Here is a 21,871-nt window from a genome sequence, read left to right as displayed (position 1 = left end):
TCTCCCCCAACCCCAGGATATAGATCCTGAGAACTCTTCCTCTTGATACCTCTTTCTTTCTTTCTCTGTCTCTCTATCTGTCTGTCTGTCTATCTACCTAATTTTGAGGCAGGGAGGTATATTATTGCCTGCATAAGTGCCTTAAATGGTAACCTAGGCTGGTCCTGGAAGACTTAATCTCTCAAAATACCTAGCTTAGTTTATCTAAGGTTGAAAGAGATTATGCTGGCATATTCATTAGGTTAGAATGATAATAAAAATCCTCCCAATGCATTTACAGTGTAATATCATACCTCTACTTAGGTTTATTAATGTAATATCACTTGATGGCTAATGGACACTGGGCACTCTAAGGCTCATTCTTCTATTTGAGATGATGTACCACTCAGTAATTTGATTACTGAGTCCCAGTATTGGGACTCAGCCATGAGAAGGAATCTGATTCCATTTCCGGGGTGGAAAGAAGCAAAGCAACAGATATGTTCCAACACAAGTTTTGTTTTGTTTTCAAAGTAGGCATTTTCATGTGACATCTGGGTCACCTGGTAGATCCTATGCCTCTGTCAACTGGTAACCTCCTTGCTTCTAGCAATCCCCTTGCTATGCCCATGTATGCATCAGGGCTTTCCCTGTGCTCTGGGTGGCGGGGGCGGGGGGGGCTCTGTGCTCTCCCAGAAGCGTAAATCACCTGCCCTTGGCACAAAATTAGAATCACTGCTCTCCAATTCTCTACCGATTCCCTTTAGGAAGATTAAGAGTCATAAAGAAATAGTTCTGATCTTGCACCCTGTCTTTAAGCTTCTGAGTGCTTTGAGATTAGCACCTGGGGCACAGTGAAAGCTCTGTGCCCTACAATGACAGCGCCCTACATTATTCATCTTCTCCTTATGGTAGACTTAGAGTATGTAATAGAGATGAAGGACATTCTCAGAGATGGGCAACACGGCATCAGAAAGTGCCAGCATACATTAACAGCTGTAAGACATGGCCAGAAGCAGTTCATTCTCCAAATTTATCTTCCTATGTATCACTGGTTACAACTTCTAGATCATTCTTGAGACAAGGTAAATCTGTGATAATAAATAGATGTTATTTAAGTGACATAATTGTCCTATGTAAAAGAAGGAAATAAATGGCCAAGTTTTCTTACTATTCTGTTATCTACAACTGAATTTATTCAATAATATTATTATTTATTCTCTTTATTGTAACTCTGATTTCAACTTATATCTGAGCAGAATCTGGGCTAACTCGAGGATTAGCTATTAGGAAAGAGTCTTTAAAGAAAAACATGCTTAATTCACTTCCTGATACACAAGCGAAAATAGTATTACAATAGAATGCAAAGACCAATGTTTTGTATGGCCCTGGAAAACAATACTCTTTATTCTCTGTGAAAATTTGAATACAGTTGATGCAATGGGGAGGCTTGGCAGTTTTTGAGATGATTCACCATCTCATACTGTGATATTTTATCTGAAATGTTTTTATAAAGGTAGTTTTCAACTTACTGCAATATAGCTTTACATTCCTTGGCTAAATATACCCTCACTATGTGACACTTATGAAGCAGCATGTTTCACTGAGTAATCCAGACATCCTGATGTTGAACTATTACATTTTGTTGTGATTTTCTCTAGGTCTCATCTACACCAGGACTAGTGTTTTCAAAATGTGGCTCTTGACCCATCAGGATCAGTGTCATCTGGGAACTTGTTAAAAATACAAACTCTCTCACCCTACCCCAGACCTACTGAATCAGAAGCTCTGGAGCTGGGGTTCAGCAATTTCTATTTTGTAAACATTCCAGGTGATCCTGATGCATACTAAAGGTTGAAAGCTACTGCCCTACGCCAATCATACTTCAATTGTGGCACCTAATAGTAGCACCATGGATATCTAAGTGAACCAGATTTTCTGATGTTGGATTATTTCATTTTGTTATGTGAGCCCTGTTTCCCTAGGGCTCACAGGGCAAGTCCACACTCTGAAGTTATAGGTTTCTTTAGAAGAAAATGGACAGTACCATTTTAAGGACTTCAGAAACAGGCAGATCCTGAGATAGGCAATAGCGACCAAGACACCTTAGCTTGCAGGTGAGTGGGGATTATTTCCTTCTCTCTGGACTTGATGATTAATTAGGTCTTGAGGAGTGGAGGGAAAGTCCTCTTCCTGCTTAGGAAGAGTGACCAAGTCAGCAAGAGTCCCCCTCCCAAGAGGCAGGCGTATGGTGGAGCAACATCCCCAGCAGAGGATCTGCTGGAGTTCTGGAGTTCTGAAAGACACTGTCTACCCCATGAGGAGGGATTGCATGAGGCCACTGTCAGCGGAGGGGGCAACATGGAGGTCTGATTAGGAAGGTGTCTGTGTGACAGTTCTCTTTCTGACACTGTCAGAAAAAAAAAAAGCTGAGAAAATATAGAGGCTAAAGGCAGGTTGGTGGCTGCAGGCATTGTAATGTTGACATCATAAATAAATGTTGGACCCACAGACTGGTGAAACCTAGATATACTGTTTACACCTGCTGAAATGCTTCATTAACACAAATTCTTTCACTTCTAGTTTGTTGACCTATAATTCTAACTCTTGATTGCCTAGAGTTGGAATTATAGCTTACAACACGCCTATCTTTTCCATTGGCTCTGGCATAACATATGCAAAATCAATGAGAATTGAAAGGCAGAAAATATAATATCACAGTTAAGTCAAGGATACTATGAAAACATCTCTTATTAATACAGATTCTTCCTTCATTTCTCCCACAATATTATGAACCAACACCTATGAAGTAATCAGAGCAAAAGAAAGCAGAAATCTCACACAAGAATTTTGCCAACCTATGAAGTCTTTGACTTTTCTTTGTAAGTTAGTGTTCTGTTTAAGATTTTTTAGAGAAAATATTTTCTCCTATATCTTGAAATAAGGCCTTTATAGAATTTTACTAAGAATTCCAGAAGTTCAAAAAACAAAAAAACCCACAAACAGGCAAAATAGCCTCTACTACCAGCTCTATCACTTCCTTTCCATTCTAACTTCTTAATCTCCCATTCTCCTTCTGATTCCAATAGACCACTCTTAGAGATTTATTACGGATTTCATATCCAGGCTGCCAAGATGAAGATCTTATTTGAGACCTTCTCATACTCATTGCCCCTGAATCCAGTCATTTAAATCTCTTGAGCATTCTTTCAGGAGATAGCCATATTCTACAGGGAGAATCTGCCATTTAAGCACCAAGGATAATTCCCAGGCAAATCATAGATAATAGCTTGTGGTCTTTGCAAACATTTATAAGAAATTTTTGGCCGGGCATAGTGGCTCACGCCTGTAATCCCAGCATTTTGGGAGGCTGAGGCGGGCAGATCACCTGAAGTCAGGAGTGTGAGACCAGCCTGGCCAACATGGCAAAACCCCGTCTCTACTAAAAATACAAAAATTAGCCGGGCGTGTTGGTGCATGCTTGTAATCCCAGCTACTCAAGAGGCTGAGGCAGGAAAATCACTTGAACCTGGGAGGTGGAGGTTGCAGTGGGCCAAGATTGCACCATTACACTCCAGCCTGGGGACAGAGTGAGACTCTGTTTCAAAAAATAACAACAACAACAACAACAAACCAGAATTTTTTTACAATAATAAATTTAACAATCTTTATATAACTAGAAATGATTGCATCGGTTTATTATCTTTTTGAGTTTCCTTATGTAAAATTTGGACAACTTCTTAAATTTCTACAAGGACCAGAAATTGTGTCATCAGAAGAGTTGCATGGCAAATGTACTGCATTATCAGTAAAGAGAACTGCCTTTGTTAACTTGAGCAAGTTACTTAACTTCTCTAAGCCACAGTTTCTTCATCCATAAAATGAAGGCGTTGGATGCTTCAAGGAAGGCACTGGACTCTGACCTTTCATAATGTTTAAAATCTAGGAAGTCTAGTCCAAACATAAATATTTTTGATGCTATTAAATTATATTATTCGATCTGTTCTTTTGCATCACTTCACTTCGTCTAGTTAAGTTTCTTTGCACAGAATAGCAATAAATGTTACTGGATGACCATGTTTCCAAAACTGTGCCCTGGCATTAATTTCTTGAGATACCCACGCCTGACTTTGTATGACCCCACTCTTTCAGCAATACACTTCTGGAACAAGCAGTACTCATGCTGCTGAAGGATGAGGCTGGACATCATCCTGAAATCAAATAGACTCATTTAAATAGCCTACTCCTATTGGCAAACCGGCCCGATTCCATATTTCTTAAACTAAAATGAAAATCATTTAACTTCCTTCTCCAACTTGAAATGCTGAGACCAAGTACATGTGGATGAGTAAGAAGACAGAAAAAAAAATACTGGAATCACAACTTGAATGAAAACTTGTTTTAAGAATTGCCTATTTTGTACTTTGAATTTCTTTGTACTTTGAATTTCTTTTTAAATTTATTATCTTAGCAAGCCAGTGAAGTGAGTATTATTTTTCCCATTTTACAGATAAAGACATAGTCTGAGAGAAAGTTGGTGGCTTGCTAAAAGTCACACGCCTAGTAAATGTCAGAATCAGAACCCAGGTCATTCTGAAGATTCTTTCCACGACATCACCCTCCTCTCACATTTTAGATATTGAGTAATAAACATTTAATATTAAATCGCAGAAGAATACCACAGACATTTGAGTAAGAAGAGCATTATTTCATATAAATATGGCCCTTCTCCTCAGTACACCTAGATGTGGCCTACATCATTGCCAAAGATTACTTGGCAGTCTCTAATTTCAACTCTTCTCTCTCCAGCTTATGTTTCTTGCTGGCAGAATAGTAGGATCTAGGAATAGAATCTCCTCAGTTGGTGAATTTAAGCTGTTCCTCAGTGATGGTCACCACTTAACATTACCACAACAAAAAACACACTTCTTGAGTTGCCAGACAATTGTTTGCCCTAAATCCTAATGAGAAAACATATTATAGTAAAGTAGTAGTACTTATTTTTTTTTTAGATTTTTAGACACAGACAAATAATATAGTCACTGAAAAGCATACTGTTGAATCTGTTGAATTTCCTGGATATTTAGGATGATGATTGCTATAAGATACCTCTGTTGGACTATGACTAGGATTTGCACAGACAAGAATTAATCTCTATCAAAGAGATAAAGGCCCCATGGTTAGCAAATTCAAATAATCTAGAAATTTAGATAACTGGTGATCAGGAGAGAGGCCAGGAATTTAAGACTACTAATGGTCAAGTGCTTGAAAACAATTAAGAACAGGAAAGTCACCAGAGGTAGGATAGGGCAAACGAACAGTGGACAAGCAGAACTAGGATTAGGATTAGCCTGAGTACTTCCACATAATGGCCCACATGGTTAGAAATGTAGGAAAGAAATTTTCTTAAGGTAGAAAGCAGAGCAACTCAGTAAAACTGAATATGTTTTACAAGGCTGACAGTGTATTTTGAATATATAAGCTAGCAACCTCCAGTGACAAAATGTTCAGATATCCTTGAGTCTCAATGTAATTTAGGCTCCTCAGAACAGATATCATAGAGGCATATGAGGCCATTTAGATGTAAGCACAAAAATACAGTTAAATCCTATGTTGATGTATCTATACTTTCAATTATTATTATGTCTCACATACCTTATAAATAAGAAACAAAATGTATGTTTGTCTCTTTTGCCATAGTTTGAAAAGTTTATGTCAGGTGTTAATCTTGTCACACAATATGAAAATTGCAATTAACTTCTTTTTTCTTACTTATGCTTCTTGCATTAGAGCCTTGTTATTCATTCCAGTCCTCATTCATTCATTTTTCATGCATTTATTTCCAGCACTTACAATGTGCTAGGAAATGTGCTAGTTGCTAGAGGAATAAAGATGAATAAGAGAAGGGCCCTATCCCCAAGGAATTCTGTTTAGTGTGATAAACAGATTTACAAACCCAAACCCCAATACAGTGTGATCAGTGCTAGGGCAGAGTCATGTTTGAGGTTTGCCAGGATTTCAGAGACAGGAACCACATGGGAGCATTACCAGGAAGCCCTGAGGGCTGAGCTGAGATGGGAGACAATGAATTCATAGTGACATCAACTCACTCTGCTGCTAAAGAAAAATCACAAAATATATCAATTCAGGTAAAGAAGAAAAGAAATCAAGTGGATTATTTCAGACACAGATTTGCAAGGTTGTAAGGCAGAGGAAAAAAAGAGGAATAGTGAAATATAGGGTACTTTTCAACAAAGAGCTCAGTCTAAACTGGCTAGGTAAGAAATAAGGCTAAAAGATGTCTGGGGAGAGTTTGTAAATTAGAATAAAATAAGAGGAATCCAATAAACCAGGAGTCTCAATGAGATTTTATGAGCAGGAATAAAGGGAGACAACGAATTAGGTATTTTGGTTCAATAAATCAATCAGCCAGTAATTATGGTATTCATACAACTTATTACTCAAATTGAGTGAAAAAGAGTGAAAGAGACTATTAATAATTATTTGAGATACATATATCACATTTTTCTATATCCAATCTACCACTGATGGGCACCTAGGTTGATTCCATGTCTTTGCTATTATGAATGTACTGTGATGAACATATGAGTATGTGTGTCTTTTTGGTAGAAAAATTTTTCTTTTCGATATATACCCAGTAATGGAATTGCTGGGTCAAACAGTACTTTTAAGTTCTTTGAGAAATCTCTGAACTGTTTTCCACAGTGGCTGATGTGTAACTTAGACTTCCACTAACTGTGTATAAGCACTCCCTTTTCTCTGAAGCCTCACCAGCATTTGCTGTTTGTTTATTTTTTAATAATAGCCATTCTGACTGGCATGAAATGGTATCTCATTGTAGTTTTGATTTGCATTTCTCTGATGATTAGTGATGTGGGGCATTTTTTCATGTTTGTTGGCCACTTGTCTTCTTTTGAGAAGTGTCTCTTCATGTTCTTTTCTCACTTTTTTTTGTTTTTTTTTTTTTTTTGAGACGGAGGCTCGCTATCGCCCAGGCTGGAGTGCAGTGGCGCGATCTCAGCTCACTGCAGGCTCCGCCCCCTGGGGTTCACGCCATTCTCCTGCCTCAGCCTCCCGAGTAGCTGGGACTACAGGCGCCCGCCACCACGCCAGGCTAATTTTTTGTATTTTTAGTAGAGACGGGGTTTCACCGTGTTAGCCAGGATGGTCTCGATCTCCTGACCTCGTGATCCGCCCGCCTCGGCCTCCCAAAGTGCTGGGATTACAGGCGTGAGCCACCGCGCCCGGCCTCTTTTCTCACTTTTTAATAGGTTTTGTTTTCTTTTGTTTGAGACAGGGTCTTGCTTTGTCACCTAAGCCAGGGTGCGGTGGTGCAGGTCATGGCTCACTCAGCCTCAACCTCCCAGGCTCAAGCAATTCTCCTACCTTAGCCAACTGAGTAGCTGGGACTACAGGAGCACAACACCATGCCTGGTTAATTTTTGAATTTTTTGTTGAGAAGGGGTCTTGCCATGTTGCCCAGCCTGGTCTCAAACTCCTGGGCTCAGAGATCCACCCATCTTGGCCACCCAAAGTGCTGGGATTACAAATGTGACACACTGTGCCTGGCCAGGGTTATTTGGTTTTTGCTTATTGAACTGTTTAAGTTCCTTATAGATTCTGGATATTAGACCCTTGTCTGATGCATAGTTTGTCAATATTTTCTCCCATTCTGTTGGTTGCCTGTTTACTCTTTTGCTCTACAGAAGCTCTTTAGTTTAATTACATCCTACTTGTCAATTTTTGGTTTTGTTGCAATTGCTTGGAGGACTGAGTTATAAATTCTTTCCCAAGGCCAATATCCAGAATGGTGTTTCCTAGGTTTTCTTCTAAGATTCTTACAGTTTGAGGTCTTACATTTAAATCTTTACTCCATCTTGAGTTAATTTTTGTATATGGTGAAATGTGGGGGTCCAGTTTCATTCCTCTGCATATGGCTAGCCAGCTATCCTAGCACCATTTGTTGAATAGAGAGTCCTTTCCTCATTGCTTATTTTTGTCAACTTTGTCAAAGATCAGATGGCTGTAGGTGTGAGGCTTTATTTCTGGGATCTCTCTTCTGTTCCATTGGTCTATGTGTCTGTTTTTGTACCAGTACCATGCTGTTTTGGTTACTGTGACCTTATAGTATAGTTTGAAGTCAGGTAATGTGATTCCTCTGGCTTTTTTGTTTTAGTTTTTGTTTTTGTTTTTGTTTTTGTTTTTGCTTAGGATTGCTTTGTCTATTTGGGCTCTTTTTTGTTGCATATGAATTTTAGAATATTTTTTCTAATTCTGTGAAAAATGACATTGGCAGTTTGATAGGAATATTGAATCTGTAGATTGCTTTGGCCAGTGTGGCCATTTTAATAGTATTTATTCTACCAATTTATGAGTATGGAATATTTTTCCATTTGTTTGTGCCATCTATGATTTCTTTTATCAGTGTTTTGCAGTTCTTCTTGTAGAGATCTTTTACCTCCTTGGTTAGATGTATTCGTAGGTATTTTTTTTTTTGTGGATATTATAAATGGACTGTGTTCTTGATTTGGCTTTCAGCCTGAACAATATTGGTATATAGAAATGCTACTGATATTTGTACGTTGATTTTGTATCCTGAAACTTTACTGAAGTTATTTATCAGTTCCAGGAGCCTTTTGGCAGAGTCTTTGGGACTTTCTAAGTATAGAATCATATGGTCAGCAACAAGAGGTAGTTTGACTTCTTCTTTTCCTATTTGGATGCTTTTGATTTTTTTCTCTTCCCCAATTGCTCTGGCAAGGAATTCCAGTACTATGTTGAATAGGAGTGGTGAGAGTAGGCATCCTTGTCTTGTTCCACTTCTCAAGGGGAATGCTTCCAGCTTTTGCCCATTCAACATGATGTTGGTTGTGCATTTGTCATAGATGGCTCTTATTATCTTGAGATATGTTCCTTTCATGGGTAGTTTGCTGAGGGTTTTTATCAGTAAAGGATGTTAGGTTTTATCCAAGGCTTTTTCTGCATCTATTGAAGTAATCATAATGCTTTTGTTTTTAATTCTGTTTATGTGGTAAATCACATTTGATTTGCATATGTTGAACCAGCCTTGTATCCCAGGAATGAAGACTAGTTGATTGTGGTGAATTAACTTTTTGATGTGCTGCTGGATTTGGTCTGCTAGCATTTTGTTAAGGATTTCTGTATCTATGTTCATCAGGGATATTGGCCTGTAGTCTTCTTTTTTTGCTGTGTCTCTGCCAGGTTTTGGTTTCAGGGTGATGTTGGCTTCATACAATGAGTTAGGAAGGAATCCTTCCTCCTTGATTTTTTGGAATAGTTTCAGTAGAATTAGTACCAGCTCTTCTTTATATGTCTAGCTGTATTTGTCCGTGAATCTATCTGTTCTGGTGCTTTGTTTGGTTGGTAGGTCTTTTTTATTATTATTACTGATTCAACTTTGAAACTCAGTATTGGTCTGTTCAGGGTTTCAATTTCTTTCTAATTCAATCTTGGCAGGTTGTGTGTTTCCAGGAATTTATCAGTTTCCTCTAGATTTTCTAGTTTGTGAGCCTAGAGGAGTTCATAGTAGTCTCTGAGAATCTTTTGTGTTTCTGTAGGCTCAGTTGTAATGTCGCCTTTGTCATTTCTGATTGTGCTTATTTGGATCTTTCTTTTTCTTTGTTAATCTAGCAAGCAGTCTATTGATTTTGTTTATCCTTTCAAAGGATCAATTTTTGATTTCATTGATTCTTTGTGTGAATTTTTGGGTCTCAATTTCATTCAGTTCTACTCTTTTTTTTTAGTTATTTCGCTTCTTCTGCTAGCTTTGGGGTTAGTTTGTTCTTGTTTTTCTAGCTCCTCAAGGTGTATGTTAGATCATTAATTTGGGATCTTTCTAATTTTTTGAGGTAAGTGTTTAGTGCTATAAACTTTCCTCTTAAGACTGCTTTTGCTGCATCCCAGAGATTTGGGTATATCTGTTTTCATTTATTTCAAAGTATTTTTTATTTCTGCCTTAATTTGTTTACCCAAAAGTCATTCAGGAGCAAGCTGTTTAATTTCCATGTATTAGTGTGGCTTTGAGAGATCTTCTTTGTATTGATTTCTGTTTTTATTCCACTGTGATCTGAAAGTATGGTTGGTATTATTTCCATTTTTAAAAAATGTATAGAGACTTGCTTTATGGCAGAGCATGTGGTCAACCTTGGAGAATGTTCCATGTATAGATGAGAAGAATATATATATTCTGTGGTAGATGGGTGGGGGTATTTTGTCAATATCTATTAGATTAGATAGGTCAAGTTTTGAATTTAAGTCCAGAATGTATTTGTTAGTTTTCTGCCTCAATGATTTGTCTAATGCTGCTAGTGGGGTGTCAAGTTCCCCACTATTACTGTGTGGCTGTCTAAGTCTTCTTATAGTCTTTTTATATACTAGAAGTAGTTTTTTTTTTTTTTCCTAAATGAATCTGGGTGCTCCAATGTTGAGTACATATATATTTAGAATATTAAGTCTTCTTGTTGAGCCTTTTATCATTATGTAATGACCTTTGTCCTTTTTTACCTCTGAATGCCTGGTGATCTGCCTGAGCACAGAGGGGAGAGAGCCCTGCTGCTCCAGGAAGGGTGGGAGGCTCAGGCTGCTGGTCCAGGCAAATGTGTGCTTTGAATGCTTGGAGTTCTGCCTGGTGGTGGAGTGGAGAGAGCCCTGCTGCACCACAATCTCAGGGGAGCAGGATAGGGTACCCAAGAATGGCACACATGGACCGGTTCCAGGTTACCAAGCTGGTCCTGGCTGCAAGCCTTGTTGCCAAGGAGAGGCCATAACTGTAGCAGCTCTCCTCCTGCCACAGGCCTGTGACAGGGAAGAACACAATTCCAGGGCCTAGTGGTGAGGCACTTTCCACAATTCTGGCCTGTGGAGGCCCCTATCTCACTCCAGAGCAAGCACTTCAATCTCTGGACTGAGACAAACATGTCTGCTTGGCCACACTGCCAGGATGCCAAAGAATGGCTGACTTTGTATGTGCCTAGATTAAAAATGGCATCCTGCTCTCAACACTGAGTCTGGGAAATTGACTGCAGCTTTTCTCGATGTCTTTCCCTCATAGCATCTCCAAGCCTCTCCCCAAGTTAGCTCCAGGGCTTGGGAGGAACAAAATTTTCTTTCTCAGCCTGGGGTTCTTGGATCCCCAGTGGAAGGGTGAATTACAGAGGGAGACTCTCTGCCTCTCTCACCTACTGTGGCTTCACTCACTTTTATCAGCTGGACACCATCATGGGGCCAGTGTTCTCCTCCCTGGGATCTGGAGTATCTTTCACAATTCCAGTGGATTCTGATTTTCCTTCTTGAATTAAAGCTCACAGTTGATCTTTATGTACTGTCTTGCTATTTCCAAGTGGCTGAGGCATGCTAAAACCCTCTAATCAGCTGTCTTGGAAAAAAAAATTTCTTATTGTTATTTTCTTCCCTGATGGTTTATAATCCTTCCTTCATCCCTGTGCATATTTTAAACATACTTTGTAAATATTTCTGTCAGGTTATTCTACTCTTTTAAGCCTTGGCTTCCATTTCTTTCATCTGCTGAGTCTCAAACTTAGTTATTTGTTTTATGGTATGATTTACAATGTTTGACTATGACCTACTCATTAGAAGAGAGTTCTCTGTGGAAAAGTAGCCTATAGGTTACTTTTTGTTTGTCTCAACTTGCATGAAAGAACTGGATTCCTTACAGAAGGAGCAGGACTGAAAACCAAACCAAACCAAAACAACAACAAAAACGAATTGGATCCCTTTTTAGCTGATTTCCCGGCTTCAAAGTCCTTCCACATAGTCAGCATGATTTCAGACTCCCCATCTTGGCATGGCACATACCTGGGTTTTTTTATTTCTTGCAGGTGATATTTTCTCATTCATCATCCTGGGATACTAATAAACCTTCTTGTTGCTTAACTGGGCTGATGGGCAGAGTTCCCTTAGTCTCCACTTCAAAGTCAGCCCAACCCTTTATGACTCCCAGATTTATCTAAATAGCTGTTTTAGCTTTAATCCTAGAGTCTGAAGCCTGTAATCTCCTTTCAGGGAGACAATTAGTAGAACCAACTCCAGTGTTTAAGGCCTGTATCTGATTGCAACAATTCTATGAGCAGTTTGGGCATAAGATTCTGCTTAGCACTCTGACTTGAAGTTTCCTTTTTAATTCTAATACTAGGGGGACTTTCTTTCTTGATTTCAAACTCAGCTTCATACCTAAAGAAGTTTTAGCCATATATTATTCTATGTTTAGAGCAGAAGAGTTAAGGATTCATTCCCATCAGCTCATGTTATATCATGGTAAGTTTGAGAAAATTTTCAAAAAACGTATTTACTTATCAAGAAAAGTATGGAGCATCTACAATGTTTAAGCACAAGCACACCTCATTTTATGGCATTTCACTTTATCGTGCTTCACAAAGACTATGGTTTTTACAAATTGAGTTTGTGGCAACTCTGCATCAAACAAGTCTATTGGCACCATTTTTCAACAACATGCTCACTTGGTGTCTCTGTCGCATTTTGGTGATTCTTGCAATTGATTTCAAATTTTATTATTATTATTATATCTGTTGTGGTGATCTATGATCAGTGATTTTTTGATGTTACTTTTGTATTTGTTTTGGGGCACCTTGAACCGTGTCCATATAAGACAGTGAACTTAATAAATGTTGTGTGTGTTCTGACTGCTCCACAAACTGGTCATTACCCTGTCTCTCTCCTTCTCTTCAGGCCTCCCTGATCCCTGAGATACAATAATATTGAAATTAGGCCAATTAATAACCCTACGATGGTCTTTAAGTGGCTGAGTGAAAGGAACAGTCACATGTGACTCACTTTAAATCAAAAGCTAGAAATGATCAAGCTTAGTGAGGAAGGTATGTCAAAAGCCAAGACAGGCTGAAAGGTAGGCCTCTTATGCCAAATAGTTAGCCAGGATGTGAATAGAACAGAAAAGCTCTTGAAAGAAATTAAACGTGCTACTCCATTGAATACACAGATGACAAAAAGGCAAAACAGCCTTTTTGCCAATATGGAGAAAGTTTGACTGGTTGAGACAGAAGATCAAACCAGCCACAACATTCCTTTAAGCTGAAGCCTAATCAAGAGCAAAACACAAACTCTTTTCAATTCTGTGAAAGCTGAGAGAGATGAGGAAGTGCCAGAAGAAAAGTTTAAAGCTAGCAGAGGCTGCTTCATGAGGTTTAAGGAAAGAAGCAGTCTCCAAAATATAAAAGTACAAGGGGAATCAGCAAGTGCTGATATGGAAGCTGCAGTAAGTTAGTTAGCCAGAAGATCTAGCCAACATCATTGATGAAGGTGGCTACACTAAACAACAGATTTTCAATGTAGATGAAACAGCCTTATATTGGAAGATAACATCTAGGACTTTCACAGCTAGAGAGGAGAAGTCGATGCCTGGCTTCAAAGCTTCAAAGGATAAGCTGACTCTCTTGTTCTAAGGGCTAATGCAGCTGATGACTTTAAGTTGAAGCCAATGCTCATTTCACATTCTGAAAATCCTAGGGCCCTTAAGAATTATGCTAAATTTACTCTGCTTGTGCTCTAGAAATGAAAGAACAAAGCCTGGATGATGGCATATCTGTTTACTGACTATTTTAAGTCCACTGTTGAGACCTATTTCTCAGAAAAAAAAAAAAGATTTCTTTCAAAATATTACTGCCCATTGACAGTGCACCATTGGTGCATTGCTCTTCAGTGACCAGAGCATTGGTGTACATCTTCAGATATACATGGAGCTTAATGAAGATGTACAAGAAGCTTAATGTTGTTTTCGTGCTTGTCAACACATCCATTCTGTAGCCCATGGATCAAGCAGGAATTTTGGCTTTCAAGTCTATTATTTAAGAAACACATTTTATAAGGCTATAGATGCCATAGATGGTGATTCCTCTGATAAATCTAGGCAAAGTAAACTGAAAATCTCATAGAAAGAATTCACCATTCTAGATGCCATTAAGAATTGTAATTCATGGGAGGAGATCAAACTCTCAACATTCACAGGAGTTTGGAAGAGGTTGATTCAAACCTTCATGAATGACTTTGAGGGGTTTAAGACTTCAGTGAAGGAAGTAACTGCAGATGTGATGGAAATAGCAAGAGAACTACAGCCTGATGATATGCAATCTCATGAGAAAACTTGAACAGATGAGGACTTACTGCTGCTTCTATCTTTTTTTCTTTTTCTTTTCTTTTTTTTTGGTAGAGACCAGCTCTCACTATGTTGCTCAGGCAGGTCCTAATTCCTGGGCTCAAGTGATCCTCTCACCTTGGCCTCCCAAAGTGCTGGGATTACAGGCATGAGCCACCACACTCAGTGAGGACTTGACCCTTATGAATGAACAAAGAAACTGGTTTCTTGAGATAGAACCTACTCCTGATGAAGATGCTGTGAACATTGTTGAAATAAAAGAAAGAATTTAGAACATTCCATAAACTTAATTGACAAAGTTGCAGCAGAGTTTGAGCGGATTGACTCCAATTTTGAAAGAAGTTCTATGGGTAAAATGCTATCAAACGGCACTGCATGCTACAGAGAAATCTTTTGTGAAAGGAAAAGTCAATCTATGTGGCAAACTTCATTGTTTTCTCATTTTAAGAAACTGCCACAGGTACTCCAGCCGTCAGCAGCTACCACCCTGATCAGTCAGCTGCCATCAATATCTAGGCAAGACCATCCACCAGCAAACTCATGCAGGAACAGAAAAACAAACACTGTATGTTCTCACTTATAAGTGGGAGCTCAGTGATGAGAACATATAGACACATGGGGGGAAACAACACACATTGGGGCCTGTTGGGATAGGGGTTAGGGGGAGGGAGAGTCTCAGGAAGAATAACTAATGGATTCTGGGCTTAATACCTAGGTGATGGGTTGATCTATGCAGCAAACCACCATGGCACACGTTTACCTATGTAACAGCCCTGCACATTCTGCACATGTACACCTGAACTTAAAATTTGAAAAAAAAAAAATTTTGAGATTTGGAAATTTGAGAAGGGAATTGCTCTGGTTTGAATGTTTGTGTCTCTCGCCAAAATGCACATTAAAACTTAATCCCAGTGTAACAGTATCAAGAGGTGGGGCCTTTAGGAAGTGACTGAACCACAAGGGCTCCACCCTCATGGATGGGATCCGAGAGAGTGAGTTGGACTGTCTCTCGCCTTTCTGTCTTCCACCACGTGAGGATGCCATGAGAGGATGACATAGATGGAACAGGCCCTCACTAGATATTATACACAGCCACAGCAGAGTTTGAGAGGACTGACTCCTACTGGTGCCTTGATCTTGGATTTCCCAGCCTCCAGAACTGTGAGAAAATACATTGTTTAAAAATAAATGATCTAATCTGTGATATTTTGTAATAGTAGCATACATGGACTAAAATATCACTTATCGGGGAAGAATAAAGGGAAGCAATATGAGAGCAGAGTCAATGATAGCATGAATATTAGTTAACAGCAGCGAAAAAAGCCCAGCACCATGCTCTCCAGGCCAACACACAGACAGGCAGCAAACTCCCTGAAATAGGGCTATATGACCTAGGCTTCATACCTGCTAAAGGTGCAGGGAGACAGCAAGACCCCTAAAAAGAAGGGCTGTGTGCTACGTTAGTCAGAAGGCATCTGAATTCATCTCATGAAGAGTTCATTCTATTTTGGCCAAAAGCATTTTGTCCATTTTATTCTAGTGCTATACACATAATAATCATTTCGCCTACTGTGGTAACTTTGTAATGTACCAACATGGCTAGCCTGAACTAAATTCTCAAGTTTCCCTTTCCTGTATGTTTCTCTTGTTAGGTTGGGCCACAAGAGACTTTCGTGGGAGACATGGAGGGCAGACATGAAGTGGCAGCCATTTTGCAGCCCAACCATGTTGTCACTTACCTAGGAAGTATTAGAGGCCGTGGACACTACCAAAACTGCCTCACCTTTTCCTAGATACTCCTTTAGCTTCTTTGACTCCTGAGACCAGGATGGGTGGTTAGCTCCATGAAGAAAAGCCCAGCTTCTATAGGCCACTCACACCACCGAGGTCTAAGACAAGAACTGATGTGGTTTCAGTCTATCCTGTGGGCTCCACCTTATTTATGCTTGTGGGGCCAGCTTGTTCTTGCTCCCCGCTTCTTTACATCTATCTTTCCTTCACACCTGCCTGTATTGTAGACTTACAAGTTCCATCATCAGATGTGAAGACAGCAGCCTTACAGAGGCTCCCCAGTTACATAAGGTCAAATTATTGTGATAAATTCCTTTGTGTATATCATATATAATACACTATAAGACAATATAGAAATATATACATCCACTCTGCTTCTCTGATTGAATCCTGAGTTCCCACTATATATGTTTCTGACTGTGTCAGTCCATTTGGGCTGCTATAACAAAGTACTATAGATTAGGTAGCTGATAAACAACAGAAATTTATTTCCCACAGTTATGGAGCCTGGAAGTCCAAAACACAGTGCTAAGATGGTCAGGTTCTGGTGAGGGTCCTCTTCCAGGCTGCAGACTGCTGTCTTCTCATTGTGTTCACACATGGTAGAAAGAAACAAGACAGCTCTCTGGGGTGTCCATCATAAAGGCATTAATCCCCTTCGTGAGGGTCACTCTCATGACCTAATCACCTCCCAAAAGTCCCACCTTCAAATACCATCACATCAGGGATTCGGATTTTGGCATCTGAATTTTGGGAGGGACATAAACATTCACTCCATTGCACTGATATTACCAAAGGTATTTTTCAATTTCTTGATTTATAGCAATTATATTTAGTGGTTTTCATGGATCATTGTCCTGGTTATTTACTTTTTTTTTGAGACAGAGTCTCTCTCTGTTGCCCAGACTAGAGTGCAGTGGTGTGACCTCGGCTCACTGTAACGTCTGCCTCCCGGGTTCAAGGATTCTCCTGCCTCAGCCTCCTGCGTAGCTGGGATTACAGGCGTGGGCCACTACACCTGGCTAATTTTTGTATTTTTAGTAGAGATGGGGTTTCACCATGTTGGTCAGGCTGGTCTCGAACTCCTGACCTCATGATCCGCCCATCTTGGCCTCTGGAAGTGCTGGGATTACCGGCGTGAGCCACCGCTTCCGGCCTATTTACTCTTTCAACTTATCTCTCACTTTCTTTGAATACTGTTTTTCTTGAACCAGAAGAATTGGAATGATCCATATCCAGATAAAGTAATCATTTGTTTCCTACTTAAAGTTATCTATAAAATGCCTGGCCCCACCTCTCTCTTATCATCCTTACAAAAGCCTTGAAAGGATCATTCAAAATACATAACTCGGATATAATGCTAATGAGGAACCAACAATCTATAAATTATGAATAGTGACAGAAGGCGAGGCAGTGTTTGTGATTCAGCTCAATAGACTTTGCTGGCAGGAAAACATCCTGTAATAAATCCTTTGATTGCTGAAAAACATGGTTCAAATAAAAAATCAAGTAATACTGCATATCTAAACAGAAATAGAAGAATAAACACTTGCAAACTTTGAACTCCACTCCCCTGCCGTTTTTAAACAAAACCTAAGCTGCGTGGAAAGAGTAAGGAATTTTGTAATAAATCAGGCTTGGGTTTCAATCATGGCCTTTTTTACCTCTGTGACTTTAAGCCAATGATTTAACTTTTCAGAAGCTCAGTTTTCTTATCTACAAAATGGCAGTAACAGTATCAGCCTCATAGGACTACTGAAAAGATCAGAAATAATACACAAAACTTCTGGCACACTAAAGGCACTAGGGGAATGCTTTAAACAGCATGTTTCCCCTTTTGAAAAAAACCTTTAAAAATATTATTTCTCTGAAAATGATGTCCTAGAAAATCCCTGCAAATGGAGATATACTTTCCTGTTGCTCAAGCCCACTCATCTTGCTTTCCAGCCACAAGACTCCTATTTACCAACCTTTTCCCATATAGTGGGAGGTCAAACCAAAGCAGCCTAGGAGCTTACTCTGTCACTGCGGAGAGGATAAACACGCTTGCAGGGGTGTGGGGCCTTAGAAAATGCAAGGCTCTGGTCCTTAATAAAAGAGCGGCTGCTTTCGTAACAGCACCACGTGCTTGGTCACAAGACAGATGAGGACAAAGAGAGGGCAGGTCCTTCTTGGCCCAAGTTGGAGGTGAGTGGGTGAGTAGACTGCTTTCGTCTCTGACTGCTGCTAGCCATGTTTCTACCTTCCTGACTGTGGTCAAGCTACCAAGGCAAGAAATTCCCAAAGTGAAAATGTACTGACAGCTGTGTTTGGAATCTATCAACAACCTTTCAAAATTACACACAGGGGCAAATTTCACCTTCACATTGCGGAAGTCATATTCCCAAAAGACTGAATGAAAGCGAAGAGATCACATAAATAAAAATAATCCAAAATGAAATGAAATTATGGATGAAGAAGGGGAAATATGAGAGCAAAACATTATCCTATTAGAGGCAACAGTTGAAAATTTTATCAGGCCAAGAGTACAAATCTTTATTTCTATAACATTAAACTAAACTCTATTTTCCTCTACTTCTGCTATAAGTCATCCAACAATGTTTATTTTCTGATTCTTGTCCTATACATTACTATTTTAGTTTAGTATTTAATTACTTTTTTTTCTTTTTTTTTCGAGACAGAGTCTTGCTCTGTCACCCAGGCTGGAGTGCAGTGGCACAATCTTGGCTCACTGTAACCTCTACCTCCCAGATTGAAGAGATTCTCCTGCCTCAGCCTCCCAAGTAGCTGGGATTACAGGCGTCCACCACCACTCCCGGCTAATTTTTGTATTTTTTTTTTTTTTTTTAGTAGAGATGGGGTTTCACCATGTTGGCCAGGCTGGTCTCAAACTCCTGACCTCAGGTGACCCACCCGCCTTGGCCTCCCAAAGTGCTGGGATTATAGGCATGAGCCACCATGCCTGGCCTTAATTACTTTTTAAACTGTAAACATTCATCTAGTGCCCTGATACTTATAGCTATACTAACTATATACTTTCTACCTATGGTTTGAAGTTTCTTCAGACGTGTGGTCCAGAAAAGCATCATCTTCATGAATATAAATTATTATATTCCTAAAAAAGAAAAATTTACAACAGAGTATTTCTGGTATTTCCCTTTTCCTCTGCTTCTAACAGTCGACTCTCTGTAAGTAAAACTCTTCACAGAATTTAGAATTAGTCAGTAGAACTCTAGTTTTAATACCTAGTTCTCTCCTTTGATCTGGTATAAAATTATCCTCACAACAAGGAAATAATATTTTTCACAGATCAGACCAACAATGATTTCTTAAAAGGCTATTATTCTGGACTGGCAAGGATTTGGGGGAAACAGGAACTTTTGAATACTTCCGTTAGACTTCTAAATCACTACATCTTTCTGAATGATAATTTGGAAAATTGACTCAGATTCTTAAAAATATATGTATTAAAAATGTGTATGTTTTAAAATAATACATAGACATGTTGTTCTGAGGTGGACAGGTCTATGCAAACCTACCCCAGGAAGTCCAAGGAAGCAGAGAGGCCAAAGAAAGAGGCTGACACACCCAGTTGCTCAGAAAGAAACATTTGATTGGGACTTAGGAACAGAAGCCATGCCTGTGTCTCAGGAGTGGCAAGACAAAATGGTGGATCCCTGTGACCTTACCCCCGAGACCTAGGACTTATAGAACATAAGGAAAAGATATGTATGATTCAGAAGGAATGTGTAGGACAATTGATGTATAATATCAAGGTTGTTTTGACCTAAGGGCAGGATTTACAGTAAGTACATTCTCTTACACAAGGAACAATCAATAAACTGGAAATCTTAGAGGCCTTCTTGGAACTGGAGTTAATCAGCAGTCAACATGGCAAATTAGCATCCAGATAATGTTGCTTTAGCCTCCACACACGTATTTACAAAAAGATTTGCCATCAAGTATGTGTTTTGAATATTATTATAACAAAAATCTGAAAGAATCTGTGTCCTACTGTAGAATATTAATGAAATAAATTGCCATATATTAACATAACATAATACAATATAGTATAGTCATGTTTAATGATAAGTCATTAAAAAATGTGTAAAAATATTTGATTTCTGAGGAAGATATTGTAGTCAGTCAATTTTAGTTTATTTACTGAGTAGATAAACAAAAATGTTAATATTAATTATTCCTGAATAAAGGAATTGAGTGATTTTTAGTTTTGGCTTTGTGTTTTCTATATTTTATAAATTTTCTGTGATGAATATGTATTACTTTGTAATCATATTATTTCAAGTATTAAAAACTATTTTAGAAACCAAGAATTTTAAGCACATTTATATTTTCTGTGTTTATAATTAGAATCCTAAAATTCTGTAGTTGAAAGGGATCACAGGGATATTCTGGTACAAACTCAAGATCCAAAGTTTGGCCTCTAGAAATTTAAGACATAATTTACACAATCAATTAGGCTTTGTAATCAATAAAGTAAATTACATGGCCTCTTCAGTTCTTAAAATGGTTCTATTTGGGCTACGTGTGTGTGTGTGTGTGTGTGTGTGTGTGTGTGTGTTTAATAAAAGAGGATAAACTACTAATTTGATACAAACAATTTCTCTTCTACTTTAAGAAGCATAGGAAACAGTTTTTTACTTTCAAAAGTAGGTCACTCTTGTAGCATATTTTAGTACAGCTTAAATAAATTCCTTTCAATTATTATCAAAGTATCTTAGTGTTAGAATTCCTGGGAGATAGCAGACTTTCTGAAATAAATTCATATGTGTCAAACTGGAAATTTCTGTAATAATATTTTTCAGTCTTTTAGAATTAAATTTAAAATGAGTTTCTGTTTCAGTCCCTGAATGTAGACATGTGCCACTGACACGCTAAGTTATCTGATTTACATGGCATTAGAAAGTTTCTTTTTAAAGGCAGTATATTGTTGAACTTTATAGGCATTTCCTATTCTTAGAAATATTAAGCAAAGTGTCAACTGGTAAACAGTAAAATTCAGTTCTCAAATTGTGTGGATGGTTCCTCTATTAATGTGTTAGCAACTATACAGTAAAAATATCAAAGTCTTTTTATAAGGCTTACACATTCAAAATGAAGTTATTCATTTATTACAACAAAATTTATGTTATTACCTATTATGTGCCAGGTATTGTGCTAGATGCCAGGATATATCTGTAATAAGCTAGAGTCCATGCCCTTCAGGAGCCTACAGAAAAGAGTGGACATTAAAAATAAGCAGGCAATTAGACTACAGTATGCTAAGTATTAGTGGTGTGATAAGAAAGTACTAGTGGTAGGGGAGAAGTAGGACAGGACATTGATAGAAACCATTTGAAGGACCTGTTCAGCTCACACACTTTTCCCTGGGAGTCACCTTTTGCCTTTCATCAGATCCTTGTCTGAACTATGTACCTCCATGTTTCACACATGATCAGGCAAGGGATACAAACCTTACACAGGCTAGGACTCAAAGACACGTGATCAGTTAGCTATGGCAGATAGCTTGGTTATATAAAATCAAGACTGAGGTGGTTGTTTGAGGCTATACATAAGTAGAAAAAAGACTGTTCTGAAGAAGTCTGGAGAGGAGACTCAGTCTGCTTGGGAAGGATCTGCTTTGAAGGTATCTCAGTAATGTGCCTGGCGAATTGGTGCTGGCTATTGACAGGAGGCCTCAGATCTTCTCCATGGCACTGCTTGAGGCATGGCAGCTGGCTCTCAGGGAGCAATCCAAGAGACCAAGGCAGAAGCTGCAATGCCCTTTATGACCTAGTCTCAGCAGTCATACACCATCACTTTCACTGTATTTGTCACCAGGCCATCCCCCACTTACTGTGAAAGGAGTGTATAGAAGGCTTTCTTCTTGTTAACAACTGGAAATAAACCCAA

The 21,871-nt window shown here is 38.9% G+C and overlaps 1 long non-coding RNA gene across 1 annotated transcript; it reads right to left on the bottom strand.

The window, feature by feature from the left end:
* Positions 1-16,423: 16,423 nt before the first annotated feature.
* Positions 16,424-21,667, bottom strand: LOC129057850 (uncharacterized). The gene is made up of 4 exons (XR_008522624.2): positions 21,433-21,667; positions 21,115-21,188; positions 19,002-19,073; positions 16,424-16,538 (listed from the first exon to the last, which is right to left on the bottom strand). It is a non-coding gene; the product is annotated as an uncharacterized LOC129057850 (long non-coding RNA).
* Between the last annotated feature and the right edge of the window lie 204 nt (positions 21,668-21,871).

This window comes from Pongo abelii, chromosome 11 (genome assembly GCF_028885655.2).
Source record: "Pongo abelii isolate AG06213 chromosome 11, NHGRI_mPonAbe1-v2.0_pri, whole genome shotgun sequence".
NCBI lineage: Eukaryota > Metazoa > Chordata > Mammalia > Primates > Hominidae > Pongo > Pongo abelii.
Note: the sequence above shows the minus strand (reverse complement) of the source record. Positions and strands in the feature narration are given on the sequence as shown.